The sequence below is a fragment of the Euphorbia lathyris genome, chromosome 4 (genome assembly GCF_963576675.1).
Source record: "Euphorbia lathyris chromosome 4, ddEupLath1.1, whole genome shotgun sequence".
Classification (NCBI taxonomy): Eukaryota; Viridiplantae; Streptophyta; class Magnoliopsida; order Malpighiales; family Euphorbiaceae; genus Euphorbia; species Euphorbia lathyris.
Genome location: NC_088913.1, coordinates 52,487,704 through 52,508,749, shown reverse-complemented (window position 1 = coordinate 52,508,749; position 21,046 = coordinate 52,487,704).

Genomic DNA, 21,046 nt, shown 5'->3' with positions numbered 1-21,046 from the left:
CACTATATAAAGGCCATCCATTTGCTTCAATCGATGCAGATCTTCAATTAGTCGAAACGCTGACCAAATTCATACTTGAAGTTTCTGTGAGAAAAGCAAAGCAAATACCTTACACCAATTTTCATATTATTGTGTAAAAGTCTAGAGTGATTTTCAATCATCTAAAGTGTCTTAGCAATTGTTGTTTAGGACAAACACTTTATCATTTCTAGAAGAATAGAAAGGGGAGGCTGAGTACTCGGTTATAGTACTCAGCGTAGATATAGGAGTAAGTAGAGGTATAGAGGAAGGTACTCTTGTTATACTCAACTTCTATCTGTAAAAGGTTTCATGCTCTACCTTTAAAGAGCTCAGTAGAGAATTCAAAAAGCTCGGAACGAGTTCCGGGGACTGGACGTAGGCGGAGAGGCTGAACCAGGATAAGTCTGCTGAGTAATATCTTTCTAACCCTTAAACTCCTTTAATATATATTGCTTGCTATAAAACTGACTAAGTAAAGAACTCACGCTGAGTTAAGTCTACTAAGAAGCTGAGTTCAGGAATAGACTCTAAGTGCTATTTCCTGACTCAATTAAAGAAGCAGACTTAGTCACAAGTTGACTAAGCTTGTGTCTTGAATCTACTTAGTGACGCTGTGTAAACCTTTTCATAAGAAAAGAAGTCAGCCTTAACGGACAAAATTTTAAATAGTTCATATCCCCCCCTTGGAACTAACTTGTCACGTTATAAGGGACCAACAAGTGGTATCAGAGCTTAAAAGCTCACTGTGCAAGGTTTAACTACCTTGAGCTGATCCCCACTATGGCTGAGAACAGCACTCGGTTTCTCCCAGGAAATCTGACAATCAGATTTTACCTGAGGGTCTGTCCATAACTCGGCCTCCTCTATTCTTCGGGTCTAACTATACCTTTTGGAAGAATAGAATGAAAAATTTCATTCAGGCAACAAATATGAGTGCATGGCTATCTATAGTCCAAGGCCCATTTGTTCCTGTTGAAACTATTGATGGCCAAACGGTTGTCAAAGCTGAGACTAGATGGACAGAGGATGATCTCAAGAAGCTGCAAAATCATGCTTCGGCTATAAACATGCTTCACTGTGCTTTAGATGCTGCAGAATACAACAAGATTTCAGGTTGTGAGTCAGCGCAGGAGATTTGGAAGAAGCTGGAGGTCACCTATGAAGGAATCCAAGCTCAACCAGCACATGGGGTTGTACGAGCTGTTTGAAATGAATGATGATGAAGGAATCTCTGACATGAACGCAAGGTTCACAAACATAATCAACGAGCTCAAGAGACTTGGAAAGATCTTCATTGAGGAAGAGCAAGTCAAGAAGATTCTTAGGAGTCTTCCTAAAAGCTGGCAAGCAAAGAAAACTGCTGTTGATGAAGCTCAAGACTTAACCACCTACAAGTATGATGAACTCATTGGCTCGCTGCTGACCCACGAGATATCAATGAAGAACTTCGAGGTGAAGGAAAAGTCTGAAGACAAGAAGCAAAAGTCTCTTATCATGAAAGCTGACTCCACTGATGGGAGCTCAACAGACGATGAAGAAATGGCTATGTTCACTAGAAAGATGAAAAGGCTGTTCAGAAAGAATGACAAATATTCTAAGAAGCCTTACAAGAAGTTTGATAAGTACAAAGCTGAGTCCAGCGACAGCAAGTACAAGAAGGGCAGCTCAAAGCCCATTACATGCTTTGAATGTCATCAAACTGGCCATATCAAGTCAAGATGTCCCACGCTGAGGAAAGAAAGAAAGAACAACAAGAAGGCAATGGTGGCAACTTGGAGCGACAGTGATGAGTCTTCTTCATCAGAAGCTGATGCCACTGAGTCAGCAAAGATTTGTTTCATGGCTGACGAACTTGCTGAGCCATGTGTTTCTGAACACGCTGGCCCCTCCATTGCATCTGACGATGAGGAACACTCAACTGAGGTATTATCACTACCCTTGCTCAGAAATGAAATGGTTAATGCCCTGAGTGACCTCTACACACTTGTCAAAAAGTGTAATAAAAAGGTTAGAGCATTCAGCAGGCGATGTGACGAGGTTGAGGAGGTCAAACTGAGTGACCTTCGATATATTCTCCAGGACACCTCAATTTTGCATAGTAATGTAGAAATTATGCAAAAGTTTGTCTCTGAGGTCCAATCAGATTCTAAGAAACTGAGAAAGGATGTCACATCAATTCAGAACCAACTTAAGGTTCCGAATAAAAGAAATATTCCTCTGAACACTGAGTACCGTAGTACTAGTCAGCAGAGATGGAATCCTCAGCGGAATGTCCAGTGTGACTTCTGTGGGAAGAAAGGACACACCACAAAGGTGTGCTGGCATGCTCAGCACTGGGGTGCTGACCAGTCAGTGAGACATCCTAAACGGAAGGTCAGTTGTGACTTCTGTGGAAAGAATGGACATACTGTCCAAGTATGTCATCATAAAATGAAATATGATGCTTTACCTGTTGAACCTAACAAGCAAGGACCCAAAAAGAATTGGGTACCTAAAAGCAACTAGCTATATTGCAGGTAAGCCTGAGGTGTGCTGAGAAGTCAAAGATGTGGTCCATTGACAATGCATGCTCAAGGCATATGACTGGTGATGAAACTCAGTTCATCACGTTTGTGCGTAAACGAGGAGGAAGTGTAAGTTTTGGAGACAACAAGAAGGGTAAGATAGTAGGGTCAGGAACCATTGGTGGTAATCCTACTATTGAGTCAGTCTCCCTAGTCAGCGGACTCAAATATAATTTACTCAGCGTAGCTCAGCTATATGACAATGGGAGAAAAGTTATATTTGATGACACTGGATGTAAAATATTCGAGGGTAAAACAAATGAGTTAATTTTAACTGCCCATCGTATTGATAATGTCTTTATGCTGAACTTAGAAAAGAAGTTTTCAAAAACTGTATGCTTAGTGTCAAAGGAAGAAAATTTCTGGCTATGGCACAGGAGACTTGGTCATGTAAGCATGAACCTCCTGGCCAAATTAGCAAGAAAGCAATTGGTTGAGGGACTGCCAGAACTTAAGTTTGAAAAAGATCAATTATGCCACGCTTGCCAAGCTGGAAAACAAACCAAACAATCTTTTCATAGTAAAAACATTGTCTCAACTAAGCATCCATTAGAGTTGCTACACTTGGATCTCTTCGGTCCAGTCCAGCCGCTGAGCTTGGGTGGAAGAAGATTTTCCTTGGTTATTGTAGATGACTTTTCTCGGTACACTTGGATCATCTTGCTGAGTAGCAAGGATCAAACCTTTGAGACATTTTCAAATTTAGTAAGAAAACTTGAAAATGATAAAGACCTTAAGTTAGCTCACATCCGAAGTGATAATGGTGGAGAATTCAAGAACCAACAGTTTGTTGAATTCTTTGAAACCAACGGCATTGACCATAATTTTTCTGCTCCTAGAACGTCTCAACAAAATGGGGTTGTTGAAAGGAAAAACAGAACCTTGGTTGAAATAGCCAGGACAATGCTGAGTGAGCATAGGCTTCCAAAGTACTTTTGGGGAGAAGCTGTTAACACAGCGTGCTACATTCTTAATAGGGCTCTAGTCAGACCTATATTAAAGAAAACCCCCTATGAACTTTGGAAATGACGAAAGCCCAACATTGGATACTTTTGTGCCTTTGGTTGTAAATGCTTTATCTTAAATACTAAAGACAACCTAGCTAAGTTTGACTCTAAAGCTGATGAAGCTATCTTTTTAGGCTACTCAACAAACAGCAAATCATACAGAGTTTTTAATAAATGAACTCAGGTCTTAGAAGAGTCAGTACACGTTGAGTTCGATGAAACTAACCCTGCAGGAAGAGACATGCAGCTGACTGAGGATGATCCACACTCAGCTCCCGCTGACCAAGCAACAACCGCTGAGTCATTGCCTCAAGGGCTGACCAAAGGTAAAAGTGAAACCCAAATTACCTTCACTGACCAATCTACACCTGCAGAGATTGTTGAAACACAACCAACGCAAGACATCAATCTACCAAAGGAGATTAGGATACCAAGAGGTCACTCAGAGAGTGCCATTCTTGATGCCGCTGAGAACACCCTGATGACGAGGAATCAACTCAGGAGATACCTCAGCAACGTAGCATTCATCTCAATCCAGGAACCAAAGAATTTCGCTGAAGCTGAGTATGATGAATTCTGGATGAATGCAATGCAAGAAGAACTTGATCAGTTCAGACGAAATAAAGTATGGGATCTAGTGCCAAAACCAAGAAGTCAGAAGACCATAGGAACAAGATGGGTCTTCCGCAACAAGCTGGATGAATAAGGGAACGTGGTCAGAAACAAAGCAAGACTTGTAGCTCAGGGCTACAGTCAGCAAGAAGGTATTGACTACGGTGAGACCTTTGCCCCAGTGGCAAGGCTAGAGGCTATTAGAATTTTATGTGCATATGCAAGTTATATGAACTTTAAACTGTTTCAAATGGATGTTAAGAGTGCATTCCTTAATGGAGTTATAAACGAGGAAGTTTATGTTAATCAGCCTCCAGGGTTTGAGGATCCTAAATTCCCAAACCACGTTTATAAGCTCAAAAAGGCTTTGTATGGTCTCAAGCAAGCACCACGTGCTTGGTATGAGAGGCTGACCAGTTTCCTGCTGACTAGAAATTATGTCAGAGGTAAAGCTGATACAACCTTATTCATTAAGAGAAAGGATAAAGATACCCTGCTGGCTCAAATATATGTTGATGACATTATTTTTGGTGCCACTAACGAGTCAATGTGTAAGGAATTTAGTAAGCAGATGCAGACTGAGTTTGAAATGTCAATGATGGGAGAACTCAATTTCTTCCTTGGACTTCAAATCAAACAATGGAAAAATGGCATCTTCATCAGTCAAACCAAGTATGCTAAGGAGATATTGAAGAAGTATGAACTTGAGAATTGTAAGTCAATATCTACCCCAATGGGCACTGACACTGTCCTCTGCGCTGATGAGAATGGTAAGTCAGTAGACAATATCTACCCCAATGGGCACTGACACTGTCCTCTGCGCTGATGAGAATGGTAAGTCAGTAGACAGCAAATTGTACCGAGGTATGATTGGTTCTCTACTTTACTTAACGGCTAGTAGGCCAGACATTCAGTTATCGGTATGTTATTGTGCTAGATATCAATCTAACCCTAAGGAATCTCATTACATAGTTGTAAAAAGAATCCTTAGATATTTGCAAGGCTCAGTGAATGCAGGTTTGTGGTATCCCAATACTCATGATTTCACACTTATTGGATACACTGACGCTGACTACGGACGAGACAAGCTTGAACGAAAAAGCACCTCAGGAGGATGCCACTTCCTTAGGAGCTGTCTTGTGTCCTGGTTCAGCAAGAAGCGGGCGTCAGTAGCCCTGTCAACCACTGAAGCTGAGTACATTGCTGCTGGAAGCTGTGTTGCTCAAGTCATATGGATTAAGCAACAGCTTGAAGATTATGGAGTTCGGACCAAAACAATTGAATTCAAATGTGACAACAAAAGTGCCATTGACTTATCAAAGAACCCAATCCAGCATAGCAGGATGAAGCATGTCAGCATAAGACATCACTTCATCAAAGATCACGTACTCAAGGGAGAGATCAAGCTGACCTATGTCCCAACGGATGAGCAGCTTGCTGATATCTTCACAAAGCCACTGGCTCGTGAGCAATTCAACATACTTAGAGAAGCCATTGGTATGTTTAATCCTCTTCAATAAATTCCAAGTATAGTATGCATGCTGAGTGAATTACCATGCTGAATGATTTATGCTATTGCTTGCTGAGTAGATATATATATGCTAAGTGTTTATCTTAAGCTGAGCTACTAAGCATAAGAACTGCTTCTTTGCATAACACTGACTACTCAGAATCTTAAACGCTTGAAATTCTTAACACTGAGTAAGGATCCGTTGCAAAATTTAATGCAAGCACGCGAATTAAATAGCCACCTAGGATGACGTATGCGCTATAATTAGAAAACACACACGCCGTATGTGTCATAAATTCTAGAATCTTTGTCGATTGAGAATCTCGAGGTCAAATTGACAACCCAACGCTTTAGATCAACTCAATACCTCTATAAATAGTGGACGAATTCCCACTTTTATCTCTTTACACTTAGAAAACTTTGGCATTCCAATTACTCTTTCTAAAAATTCCCAAACTTCCCAAAACTTCTCTGAGAATATGACGAACGTTTCTCTGAATATCTTCGGTGCTGGTTTATCCGACAACTGCTCCGATGAAAATCCCAAATCTTCTACCCAGCATGACCACACTAAAGTCACTACGCCGAGCAAGAAAGCTCAAGCTGTCCAAACCACCTCTTCGAAGGGAAAGCAACAGCAAAAGGACAAGGGCAAGAAAGTTGTGGAACGCACCTACTCTCAGGTTTTCGAGAGTGTGAAGGGGTGTAAGATTGATCACTCACGATGGTTTTCAAGGGGATTCGTGGAAGACGAGCAACCCTTTTGTGAGTGGATCAAGAATAATGGTTGGAACGAGCTGTTCTCAGTTCGTGATGCTACTTACCCTGAGTTGGTAAGAGAATTCTACGCCAACCTAAAGATCGCCGATGATAACCGGAACTACCTGGCTTCTCATGTTCGAGGGAAGGACATCTTCATCAACCCTGCATATCTTGCCTCACTGTTCAAACTGAAAAACGAAGGAGCTATACTTCGTAAATCAGGTGACCAAGATAAAACCAACTACGTTCAGACCTTCTGTAAACCTACTGGTCATGTAGGTGAAATCTCGAGTACCTCCATGGGTCAGCATCAAAAGATGTCCCATTATATACTGACCAATTTCCTTTTCCCTAAAATCAACTGCACCAACTCAGCAACCAATTTTGAGTAGTGTTTTATATGGCACATGCTGACCTACACGCCGATTAACATGCCTGTCTTCATAATCGGTGGGTTTCTACGAAGTACAGGAACCCTTAGGTTAGGCTCCTTTATCACCCGAATCCTCAAGGATCACAATGTGGACATGGTTGCAGAAATCCACACTTAGGGAACCGAGATTACAGCTACTGTCCTATTCGGTTTGGCATATGATCAACCTATTGTGTCGAAGAAAGGAAAAGGGGAAGCTGTCCAGAACGCTGAGGGGAGCGGTGACTCGAAAGGGAAGAACGCAAAGAAAGAGGAAAGTTGTACAAAGCACCTCTAAAGGAGCTGCCTCTACACCAAAAAGGCTTAAGGTTGTATGCAGAGGAACTAAGCCTCAGATTCAACAAGGTCAGGGTGGATCTAGGTCAGCTGAGAAAAGACCTAGGCAAGCTGAGCCTGAGGCAGAAGAAAGAGAGGTTGATGAGCAACTATTAAGGAAGAAGAAGAAGCTCAATTTTGAGTTAAGACCTATAGATGCACTTCCGACTGATGTTGTCGTTCCTCCTAACTCACATTATGCACAGAGTCAAGGCATTGACGCTGAGCAACAGTTAGATGACCAAGAAGAACAAGACCAATTGGGTGGTCAGTTTGTCGAGGAAGAAGAACTGGATGAACAGTTTGAGGAAGAAGAACTGGATGATGAGTCTGATGAAGAAGAAAGTGGTCAAGATGACACTGAGGAAACAGCAGATGGTGAGCACCTTGAACCAATCAACACTGAGTTGGTTGATGAAGAAGAAACTGAGCAAACAGCAAATGCTCCCGCTGTTCAAAGGGAAGCTTCACCTACTGACTCTATTGAGTCCATTCCTTGTGACCCTACTCCTCCAAAGCTAAAGAGACTGAGGAAGAAGAAGGCATTTCGAGCACCCGTCATTGACCTAATGGGTGACTCACCGCTGAGGGATGAGATCTCTGACCTTATAGATGTACATCTTAGGTTCTTCTCCAACCCTCTTGAGTCTCAACCAGAGCAACAAGAAAATCAAGCCTCTGTTTCTCAGCCGAAGGAACGTGCCGACTTAACCGCTTCTCAAAACCAAAGTAAGGCCGAGCAAGTGCTCGAAGATTTCGCTCCTCAACACATTGAGCAAGCTAAGGAATTACCTGCTCAGGTGAACACTGAACTTCCACAACTTCCACAATCTAGTCAGCTTCAGCCTGACCCTGAGCAAGTAACACATTCTGTCGATCCTCCACTTCCACAACTCAATGTGCAGAATCAAATCCAGTCAGTTTCTACTGACAATCCTAATTCCAGGCCAGCCGCTGATAATGCCGGGCCTTCTAATAATGAGCAGAACCAAACAACGCCTCTATTCGGTTCTACTCCTCCTCCGACATCTGGGCCAACACATGATGGATCCTTTAGCTACCTCAATGCCTCTGAGTCTGGTCGAAGAATCATTGACTCAGCTCAAGCTCTCATCCAGGACATCCATCAATCAAACACCAATGCCGCTGGGTCTACTAATGTTGAGACAACCCAACTTTCGTCTGTCACTCAGCTTCTAACTGAGATCAAAGGTCTGAAGGATCTTCTGAGTGTCATGACTTCATTGCAATCTCAACAGCCCAGGCAAGACTCTATAACAAAGTTGGCCGAACTCCAGCTGACCATGGTAAACCACATGAACTCACTGCAAGGGCAGATTCATCAATTGTCAGCTGCGAACTCCACATATGCCACTTCTGCTGAAGTACATCATCTCTTCAGCCAGCTTCATACTGAGCAAGAGAAAACAAATCACCAACTCTCTTCCTCCTCCCAATGCTCCATTGAGCAAATTAGCGAGGTTGTGCGTCTGCTGAACTTAAACAAGCAAGAGATGGACACTGACCAGCTCAAAACCAACGAGATTCTGAAGTACTCTCGAGTAACTTTTAACCACGTGTGCCATACCAACGCTCAGCGTGTTTATTTTGATTCATCTTTGCCAAAGATGTTTCATCAAGTTTTTGCAATGCTCACGGACAGCATACACTGGGTTGCAAAGGGTCAAGCATATGTTCTAAGTATGCTGAGTGCTTCTGATGTCAAAATTCCTCGCGCTATTTTGGATGATGGTGTTCCCATCTTTGATGGCATAAATACAAGTACACACAAGCTGAAGGCATTCTCTAAACGCCTAACTAAAGCTGTCATTGAAGACGCTTTCATTGCTCCTCCTGCTGATGGTGGCAAAACGGGGGAGAAAGTACAAGCTTAAGGAACCCAGCATTCAGAAGAAGCTTCAGGTAGTCAGCAAAGACAAAAGGGAAAGGGTAAAGCTAAAGAGCATGAAGCACAACTCAACTACAAGAAGAAATAGCTTTAGCCTTACTAGGACTGACTAGATGTCATTTTGTTAAAACTTGTAGTCTTTCCCTTGTGTATTTTTGTTGTGCTGACCCTGAATACAAAAGTTTGATGCATCTATCTTTTTAAATTAACTAATGTGATGCTTACTTATGTTTTGTATTGAATAGTTAAACGCATCTTCATTAAATCAACTGTGCTACACTGTCTATATTGATTAATGATATGTCTGCTATGTTGATCAAATATGTTGACCACTTCTTATATGTCCACTTAACTAAAACTCATTGAACAAAGCTTACTCAGCGCTCTCTGATATTTAAACCTTCCGCGTAAAACTGAGTTAAATAGAATATGTTCCATGAGCTGACCTAATTCTGAAAAACTGACCTTAGACTTACTTGAAATGTTTAAAGTAAATCTAAGTCAGCCGCTCAACCCTTACGGGGGAGTATACTGAGTAAGATAAGGTCAACAATCATGGGGGAGCTCAACACTGAGTTCTTGACTGAATATTTTTGCCAACATCAAAATGGGGGAGTTTGTTGAAACACCTTTCCACATGATTTTGATTTGACAAAATTATTTAAATAATGATAAAGATATTCTAACACATTAAATTTAAATGCTTTGATTTGTTACACTAATGTGTTTGTTCAATGTTGAGTTTAATTGTTTACAAGACATTAAGATTAAAAAGCCCAAAGGCCCTTAAAGTGAAAGTCAAGCCCAAGTCAACACATCAAGACCATTCGGCCAAAGAGTTCAAAACAAAGTCGTATCAAGTAAAACGACGACTCGACGAAAGAAGGATCGAGAAGCCTTCGAAGCAAAAGCTTCAAGTGGAAGCTGCTGAGTTGGACGACAATGCAGTCTGGATAGCGGCAGACAACGATCAACTTCCAGACAAAGTAATTCTACTTTGGGTAAAGTTCAGAAGGCGTAGAAAGCTGTCTCGTGGACTTTGCCTTAAATGTCGAAACATTCTGTTTCAAGGACGAAAAGCTGCCGTGGACAGAAGATGCATGAATCCTATTGGCCAACGACGCTGAGCACGCCCATAGTGACAACGACAGGAAGCCGTTTCCCTCCAACGGTTATTTCGAAATTCGAAATGACCAGGTGCCTCAAGTGTCACTATATAAAGGCCATCCATTTGCTTCAATCGATGCAGATCTTCAATTAGTCGAAACGCTGACCAAATTCATACTTGAAGTTTCTGTGAGAAAAGCAAAGCAAATACCTTACACCAATTTCCATATTATTGTGTAAAAGTCTAGAGTGATTTTCAATCATCTAAAGTGTCTTAGCAATTGTTGTTTAGGACAAACACTTTATCATTTCTAGAAGAATAGAAAGGAGAGGTTGAGTACTCGGTTATAGTACTCAGCGTAGATATAGGAGTGAGTAGAGGTATAGAGGAAGGTACTCTTGTTATACTCAGCTTGTATCTGTAAAAGGTTTCATGCTCTACCTTTAAAGAGCTCAGTAGAGAATTCAAAAAGCTTGGAACGAGTTCCGGGGACTGGACGTAGGCGGAGAGGCCGAACCAGGATAAGTCTGCTGAGTAATATCTTTCTAACCCTTAAACTCCTTTAATATATATTGCTTGCTATAAAACTGACTAAGTAAAGAACTCACGCTGAGTTAAGTCTACTAAGAAGCTGAGTTCAGGAATAGACTCTAAGTGCTATTTCCTGACTCAAGTAAAGAAGCAGACTTAGTCACAAGTTGACTAAGCTTGTGCCTTGAATCTACTTAGTGACGCTGTGTAAACCTTTTCATAAGAAAAGAAGTCAGCCTTAACGGACAAAATTTTAAATAGTTCCTATCCCCCCATTGGAACTAACTTGTCACGTTATAAGGGACCAACACAAAGTCTCGAAACAAAATATAGATTGGTTATTATCTGAGAAGAAGAAATGGCAGGTCAGGTTGTTAATAAGTAGCATATTCCTTGTGCACATGGAAGTGAACATAGACTTTTGTTTTTTCCTTTTCATTCATATTAATACACTTTACAACCAAATTTCTTCCTTCATTTAGGTATTGTTTTTAGAACTAAATATTCCTTACTGCGATGTGCTCTTTAATTTTTCATTTTGTTTGTTTTTCCCTGACTGAGATAGTTCCATATGTCATTGGCATAGTTTGTTAAGCTGCCCATCCAAACTGATTTTTTTTTTTTGCAGGGCTTAATATTTTTACGGCATTTCGATGTACTATTGTTTGCTCAAGCCTTGGGAATGGGCCAAAAAGAAAAAAAGTGATGTTGTTAAACCAAACTCTGCTTTCAGTTAATAAAATCCAACCGTTCAATTATTTATGCAGATTAATTTTATGATTACACACCTAAATTTCTAACTTTTTCTGTTTGACATTGGGAGATTTGCCAAACTTCATGTTGCAGGCTTTGATCAAATTCGAAATCAACAAATAATGGCTAAGACTTGCATTGTCAAAGAAGGTCCGATCCTGTGAAATCTCTGACTATTTCTGAATCCATCATTTGGAAAGCTCAATATTTCAGGTATGTAAATGGTGTTTTACAAATTGGGAATTTGCTGTGTCCATGACTGCAAATGGTAGAGAGAGGATTGAGAGAGAGAAATGGTAGAGAGAGAGGGGTTGAAGGAAGAAGATGAGGGTAATTTAGTAAATTTATAAGGGATAAGGCTATTTTAGTAACTCTATAAAGAGTGGGTCCCTTTTTTTAATGCTATAATGAAAAATGATGATGTGGCAACTTTGACCAGCATTGACCGGTCATAAAAACCGGATGTACACTTTAATGGGAGGTCACCTGAAGTTCGTACGGTTTAGTGTGACAAAATTTTAGTTGTACAACAAAGTGTGATTTAGGGTAAAGGTTGTACACCATGTATGTAATTTACCCCTGATTAATTTCAACTTATATATAACGGAATGTCTTCACAAGGTGTTACTAGTAAAACCTTAAACATTCCCCCAGTGCAATAAGAAGCCAGATTGAATACTAACGTTTACCTTTCCGTATTAGGTCCAGTATAATTCGATCCTTCATCAATTATATCCTTTAGACAATTCTTATAACCATGGAACGTGTCATGTTATATATAACGAATAGTTTGTTATACTTGTCCAGGTGGAATTAACTCTGAAAGATAAGTTAAGTGAAATCTCCATTTCTACTCTTAACTCTATCACCTTGCAAGGATTTCAGCCAATTCACCACAAGCGGCCCTTTGGATATATCTCCTACTTATCAGGAGTGACGAATGCTCAATCTATCTTTAACTATCCTGCAATTACTTTATGTGATACCCAACCCTGCTCTCACACACCCCGGGGCCTCCCCTGTAGTGGATCGTGCTTGCACAGAATCAAAGTATCACACTCCATAATCCAGAATCACTAATTAATGATTGTTTGAGTATGAGGATTACTTATACCTACTAACACTAATGAGATGAACAATTGACACTTAGATAAATCTATCCATACTGTTATCTCAAGTCGGGTCTCAATCCTAATGAACTCCTTCACTGGATCCATGTAACTGTCTAGATATCTTCATATCTAAAGCTTGTGAGATCATCTCTCTGTCTTGATAGAAAACATAGTTACGTGCAAGTCTCAACAATAATATGCCAACCCCTTTAACATATTACTTGACTTGGGTTGATTTTAAGTTTATTGACTTATTATAAAGTATAGTCTGACTTCATGCTTGTATAAACACTTTATAACTACTTCAAATAAACTTGAGATTACTTTTACTTACAAAAGATTAATGCCTTTCATATATAGTTTTAATCATACTATATCTTATTAAACAAATGATATAAAAGAACAATTCATTTAAAATGTTCATATCCTAAAACAATTGTCTATAAGACATAAAACCCCAACATATACCCCTTTCTATTCCAAAATATCCAATGTGCACAACTAGGGGATCGCCTTCTTCTTTATAAGTTTGTCAACTCGTGGAAGTATAATCTTAAGCCCAAGGGTCACGACTTGAAGTATACACTGAATTCTCGTGAGACAGATATATTGGCCCTTCTTTAATCCGTGAAGAGCGGATCTTGGGCATATTGTGAAGCACTTGAATTCATAGTGGAAGACGTCCCGCTGGCTATGATGGAATATGATTCAATCCGCTATAATACTTATCAGCAGCTTGGGGAAGGTAACATTGATCTTCCTTATTTTTGACAGGCTTTCCATGTGTCCCTTCGCAGGGGGGAAGTCTAATGCATCCAATGTATATGCAAAGAGGCGCAAAGCCATGAGAGTCGGCAAAGCTAAAAACAAGCAGTCACTGTCAGGAGCTAAAGTTGATACACCTCTCTCCAAGAGGTATAAGATAGGTGCTTTGACCATCAACGAAGGTGGGGCTGGTGGTTCATCACGGACATCCGCGGATGTCTAAAAACCACCTATCTTACAACCTCTCCCTGTAAGTGACTTCATATTTTTTTTACTTCCTTCTACCTCTGGGCCTTTGACTTCATATAACTCTTTATTTTATGTAAAACAGCAAGAAAAGCCATGCCTAGGGCGTTACTAGGTTGGGGCATTGTGAGCATGGACTTTTTCCATCCCTAGTGATGAGTTTACGTTACACTCTTACTAACAGTTGGTGTAGGTGGGTTTCACACGACGTGTTGTGCGAGATACGAGTTAAGGACTTGGGCCCCATTTTATGAGTCAATTTAGTGCGCTTCACTTTATTCTATCAAATTCTATTTTGATCTAGAATTTCTGAAATAAAAAATACTCGAAGTCTAAAAGGACCTTCGATCGAAGACTTGTTCCTCGATCGGGGATGAGGGTCTTCGATCGGCAATCCTTGACGGTTTCGGGCAGTTTTAAGCCAGTTTTCGTTCCTTCTCCACTACTAAAAGGAGAAGAAAATATCAGGATGAGAAAGACACCGATTTCATCATTTACAAAAAGAAAAAGAGAGAAAAAGAAAGAGTTTCAAGTGAAAAGCATTTGAAATCAAGTGAAAGTGAGTGAAAAGGAGAGTTTTCTACACTATTTTACCAAAAAAACAAGTCATTTTGAGAGGTTCAAACACCCAAAAACACAATATTTAAAGGATTTTAGTTTGAAGAAACACGTTTATCACAACTGTTCTTCACTAATTGTCAATTCTGAAGTTATTACACTTCCAAAATTAACCTTTTGGGTCAAATCTACTTCAATTTGGAGGTTTTCGGTCTAAGTACTGCGATACCATATTCTGATCACTGTAATTGCTTGCTGCACGGGTTCGGGTTACTGCTCAAAGTCTCAATTCAGTTTGTTTCCTTGAATCATCTTACTAACTTTGGCATCGGAGCTTCCCCCCGTCGAACCCAACGATGCCCCCACAGGGACGGACGTTGACCAGAATTTCGCTACCTGTTATCAATTGGTGCGGTGAAGGTGGAATCCTTGACCAAACAAAGGGTTTTTCGTTCACACTAAAAAACTATGACAAACGGAGATCAAAATCCCTCCTCAGGGATTGAAACACCATTAGTTACACCATCTAGTGCTGGCCGCACTGATTCTACTGCTCCTGCAACGCACATCGAAAATAGTTTGCCTCCAGATGCTTTCATCAATATATGTGCCCAAGCAATTGGAGAACGGTTTGGAACCGAGACAGGGAATCGCCTGCGGTCATTTATGACCCTCCCTCCACATTGGAGCATGGCGTCCACATCGGCCGTATCATCTTGGCCTTTGTTAAGCTTTGGACCGGGCGCACAAAGTTCTTCATTCCTCCAAGCTCACAACACGGATTCTATGATAACCACCACGACGTTGACTGGCGAACGGCAAATCAATCGTGAGTTATTTCCTGATGGCGCTGAAGGAAGTCAAAGAAATAATTCATCCTTACCGGGTGGATCCGCGAGACCTGGATTAAATCTGGACGGACCCAATATACCCAGGCGTCCACGGACGAATCTTCCCCCTGGCGGATCCAAAGGGCGAACACACAAAAAGCACAAAAAGGAGAAAGGCAGGCGGCCCAGGTCACCTTCGCCCCGACGACCGAGATCCTCCTATTGTGGTAGATCGCCCCCATCTACTGGTCGTGGACGGAGTAAAAGGCCAAAAGAGACACCACATCTAAGTGGACCACCACCACCACCACCTTCGAGAACTGTTGGACACATCCCGTTAGGAAGCCAGGGAGGGGGAAACGAGCCAGCTCCCCCTGGCGGAGGAGGCGGAGGTGGAGGTGGCGGAGGAGGAGGTAGTGGAGGAGGTGGCGGACGCGGTAATGGGGGAGGGCGTTCGCCATCAGATCCATCGTCTGATTCAAGTTCTTCTTCTTCTTCTCCAAGCAGATCGCCACGAAGAGGTCGTCCCAGGGCGGATCCAGAAAATTTTGATGATAGAGTTAGGGCCTTGGTGCTCCGTATGAATGAAGAAAATGCTAGGCATAACCCGTTCGCCAATAGGGATTCGCCTTTCGCAGCTTGGATTGAGGCGGAGGAAACAGACAGAGCTTTTAAAATTCCCAATCTTGCAATATACACAGGAAGTGACAATCCAGAAGCTCACGTTAGAAAATATCGAATACTGCTTAGGCTCAACCGTGCCACCGAGCCCGTGCTCTGCAAAATGTTTATTACCACGCTGGGGGGCCCAGCCTATTTGTGGTTTCAATCTTTACCTCTAGGTTCGATAAACAGCTTTGATCAATTGAGCAGGGAATTTTGCGCTAAGTTCGCCGGCTGTATTCCTCCAGTAGTGAAATCTGGGAAGCTTTTTGAGTTAAAGCAGAAGGCGAATGAATCCCTTCGGGAGTATGTGGACACTTTCAACCAGTTGTGCATACAAATCGTTGATGTGGACATCTCCGTAGCTGTGGAATGTTTCGTAAGAAATACCACCTGTAAGAGTTTGCAGGAAGATCTCATTCGAAAGAAACCCACCAGCATGGCAGAGTTGATGGAGCATTGTAAAGATTTTATAGAGGTGGATGACATTCGCCGAGGTTCACCATCATCACCGAAAAGGGATAAGGGCGAATCCCGTCCCCGAGATAGAGACAGAGACAAGCGTCAGGACTCTTCCTCTAGAAACAGGCGAAGAGATTCTAAGAACAAATCAACGTTTGTCACCTCTTTCACACCTCTCAATGCTTCTAAAAGTGAAGTCCTTATGTGGATCGAGAACAGTCAACACAAACGGAGCATTTCATACCCCGAACCGAAGGGAGGGGAGTACACCAATAATGGTAAAAATCCTAAAAACTATTGTAAATATCACAGGAAAAATGGCCACGACACTGACGCATGCTGGGAGTTAGCTCGAGAGATCGAGCGTCTCATAGAGAGGGGCAAATTGGATCGGTTCATCCAAACTGAAGGCAAAAAAGGAGATGGTGATAGACCAAAGGAGGACCCAAAGAAGAAAGGAAAGGGTACCATCAATGTCATAGCAGGCGGACCTGGATACCAGCCAATGCTAAAAAAGGCAAGGACTGCCGCCCTGGACAGGACGTCGTTAAATCGCCCCTTTTCCGATGTAGGTCCTGAAATATCTCCCCATGCGGATGCACTGGTTGTCACTATGATGGTGGAAGGCTGGGAGATGAAAAGAGTAATGATTGATACTGGGAGTTCATGCAATGTCATCACCAGAGGAGCTTTCGCCAAACTCATGATTGACCCCGTTCAAGTAGAGCCAACTGTGGTCGATATCTTGGGAGTGACGGGACATACTATCCAAACAAAAGGCCAAATCACTCTGGATTGTGAGCTTACAGACGATGATCAAGTCTAGAAGGGTGATCTGGAATTTTCTATCTTGGATGGTCAGTTAGCTTACAATATCATCCTCGGACGACCCTTTATCTCCGAAGTTGCAGCCCTTATCTCCATACGCCACTTAATACTTTACATTCCCACGGCCAAGGGAGGTGTAATGATCAGAGGTAGTCAAAAGGTGGCCCATGAGACATATTCGGCATCACTAATGATTCGCCCACAATCTAAGGAGGAAGATGAAGAGGAGCGTGTCACAATGGCCTTGGGCGAGACCGAAATGTACCTTATAGCGGATGAAAGGCAGGTGCGAATGGCTAAAGGGCTCAAAGGCGAAATTAAAAATGCAATCACCAAAGTGCTCTGCGAGGCGGAAGATGTCTTCGCATGGAAGGATGAAATTCTCCCAGGAATCAGTCCAGACGTGATCACTCACAAGCTCAACATTCATAAAGATGCAGTTCCCGTGGCTCAGAAGCAGAGAAATCATGGCCCGGAAAGGCAGAAGGTGATAGAAGAAGAGATCACCAAGCTCCAGCGGGCGGACGCTATTGAGGAAGTGCTTTACACACAGTGGTTGGCGAACGTCGTTTTGGTGAAAAAAGCAGGCGGATCTTACCGCATGTGCATCGACTTTACGGATCTCAACAAAGCTTGCCCCAAAGACAACTATCCTTTGCCATGTATTGACATGCTTGTAGACGGAACCGCCGGTCACGCCATGTACTCCTTTACTGATGTGAAGTCAAGTTATCATCAGATCCCCATGGAGCCCTCAGATAGAATCAAGACCTCGTTCGTAACACACCAAGCCACTTATTGCTTCAAAGTTATGCCCTTTGGGCTTAAGAACGCGGGTGCAACTTATCAGAGGATGATGAATAAGATATTCGCGGATAGTAAAGGGGATAACTATTCTGTCTATATGGATGACATGATCATCAAAAGTACGACCATAGAAAAGCATGCGGATGATATAAAGGAGGTACTGGACGTACTTCGACGCCACAACATTAAGCTGAACCCGGAGAAGTGCACTTTTGGTGCGACGTATGGAAAATTCTTAGGGTTCATGATCAGCGAAAAAGGAGTTAGCCCAAATCCTGACAAGGTTAAGGCTGTCCTAGAAATGCAAGCACCACGGAATATCAGAGAAGTACAACGCCTTAATGGGCGTATCATAGCCTTGGGCAGGTTTATCTCTTGTTCAGCTCGCAGATGTCAGCCCTTTTACGAGGTCATTAAGAAGCAAAAGGCATTCGAGTGGAATGAGGATTGTGAAAGAGCCTTCGAAGGAATCAAGCGGTTCCTCACGGAGCCACCCATGATGAGTCGACCTTTGAAAGGAGAGGACCTCTACATGTATGTATCAGTTACGGATAAAGCCGTGTGCACGATCATGATACGAGAGGAGGATGGCCAGCAATTTCTGATTTATTATGTGAGCAAGATTCTGAAAGACGCCGAAACCAGATATTCTAAACTTGATAAAATGGCGCTGGCTGTTGTCACCACGGCAATCCGCCTTAGGCCATATTTTCAGGCGCATACTGTAGTGGTTCGAACAAATATACCAATGAGAAAGGTGTTGCAGAAACCAGACACTTCGGGAAGGTTGATGGAATGGGCAATCCGCCTGGGCGAATTTGATGTAAGATATGAAAGCAGGCCAGCTTTAAAGAGTCAGGTTCTGGCAGACTTTGTGAATGAATTCACTGATGAAGGGATGGATCATCCCAAACCTCCAATAGAAGAATGGACGATGTACACCGACGGCGCTTCCTCGGCGGATGGAGCTGGTGTAGGCGTTGTGATCAAGGGTCCCCAATACATAAAATTATGGTACGCAGCAAAATTAAATTTCCATGCAACTAATAATGCTGCTGAATATGAAGCTCTGATATTGGGATTACGCCTACTCAAAGAAATCACTCTTGAGCGGATTGTGATCTATAGTGATTCCAAGCTAATGGTCAACCAAGTAATCAAGAATTATGAGGTGAAAGACGAGGTTCTGGCCAAATACGTAGCAGAAGTCAAAAAATTGCTGGATCACCTTGAGACTAAAGAAACTAAATGGGAACTGATTCATGTACCAAGGGAGTCCAACACAGAGGCGGATCATTTGGCCAAAATGGCCTCTTGCGAGGAGAACTGGACAGATCCAGATTGTCCCTTCGAAGTTAAAATAGCTCCAGCCTTCGCCTCAAAGGAAGTATCCCTACTCACAACAGTAGAAGATGATTGGAGATTGGTCATCCGCCAATATCTGCTAAATGGAACCTTACCTGAAGACAAAGAAGAGGCACGACGGATAGTTAGGAGAGCGGCTTATTTCTCCATGATCAATGACGGCCTTTACAGAAAATCCTTTAGCCATCCCTGGTTGAAGTGCATTCTGCCGGAAGAGGGGCAACAAATCCTCAAGGAGTTGCATGAGGGATCATGTGGGGCTCACGAAGCATCCGCCACCATCTTGAAGAAATCCAGGTTAGCAGGTTTCTACTGGCCCATGGCAGAATTGGATGCCCAAAAGTTGGTAGAATCTTGTCACAGTTGCCAGATTCATGCGAATGAATCATATACTGCCAAACATATCCAGAGGCCCATCATAGAAGGACGGCCATTCGCCCTCTGGGGAATAGACATCGTTGGCCCATTTCCTCCGACTCGCCGACAGAGGAGGTACGTGGTAGTGGCAGTGGACCATTTCACCAAGTGGGTAGAAGCCGAAGCTGTTTCCTCCATCACTGCAGAGCGAATGGTGGAATTCGTCAAAGACAACATCGTGGGAAGATACGGTGTTCCACATACCATCATCACCGATAATGGAACACAGTTCAACTGTGACGAATTCAAAGCTTTCTGTGAAGGGTTGGGCATCCTGAACAGATTTGCCTCCGTTTATTATCCCCAGTCCAACGGGATGACTGAAGTTACCAATCGGACGATCGTAAAGGGGATAAAGAAGAGATTGGGAGAGCATGACAAGAAGTGGGCGGACCAGCTGACAAGAGTTCTATGGGCTTATTGCACCACCCCAAGGACGGCCACAGGGGAAACACCATTCGCCCTATCTCATGGCGTTGAAGCCGTGATCCCAGTCGAAATACAGGTCCCCAGTGATAGAGTGGCCTTTTATTGTGAAGAGGACAACGGTAAACGGCTAAGGGAGCATCTAGATCAGATAGAAGATCGCAGGGACCAATCCTATGTGCGCATGGCGGCATATAAACAGCGGATCGCAGCTTACCATGATAAAAATGCCAAGCTTGTGGATCTAAATGTGGGTGATCTTGTGCTCCGAAAGGCTGACAAAGTCCAGTCTCGAGAAGGTAAGGGCAAGTTAGGGCTCAACTGGACGGGTCCATATCAAATAGTGGACAAAATTGGATTCGCCACATTTAAAATCCAAGACATGGAGGGCAACACACTGCCACGCACATGGAACCTCCAAAATCTCCGCAAATATTTTGTCAAAAAATGAAGTGTACACACGGTCTTGAGTACTCTTTTTCCTTTAATAAGCTTTTTTCCCATGTGGTTTTTCTTATTAAAGGTTTTAACGAGGCTCACCTATAAGACCTACTTGCTGTAATAAAGCATTTCTCCCATTAATAAACATCATTTGTTCTATTATCTATATTCTTTTTTAAAGTTTATTGCAGCAATATCAATATTCCAGTCTTAAAAAGAAATGGGGCATCCAACGCTCTCCACATTTACAACGTATCGCTATCTTATAGCTACTTTCTTTTCGCCTTAAAGACATAGGAACATCAATCTTATGGGCGGACCCGTCTCTAAGCGGATCCCAATCTCCAATAGAGTTAAAACGATCCTTGGACGCAAGGTCTTTACACTCTCTTATCCTTCCCAGAGAAGGATTCACAAGTCCTACGGGCGGATCACTTCACCTCAAAGATAGGTAGCAAAATTGATCCCCTGGGCAGCTTTACTTCCTCTAGAAGGAATAGAACAGCTTCTAACCTTCACAAAGGTTCATACAATGGAGTATGGCTGGCCACCTACTCCAAATCCTAGATGCCTATATATATATTTCCTTACGCAAACGTAA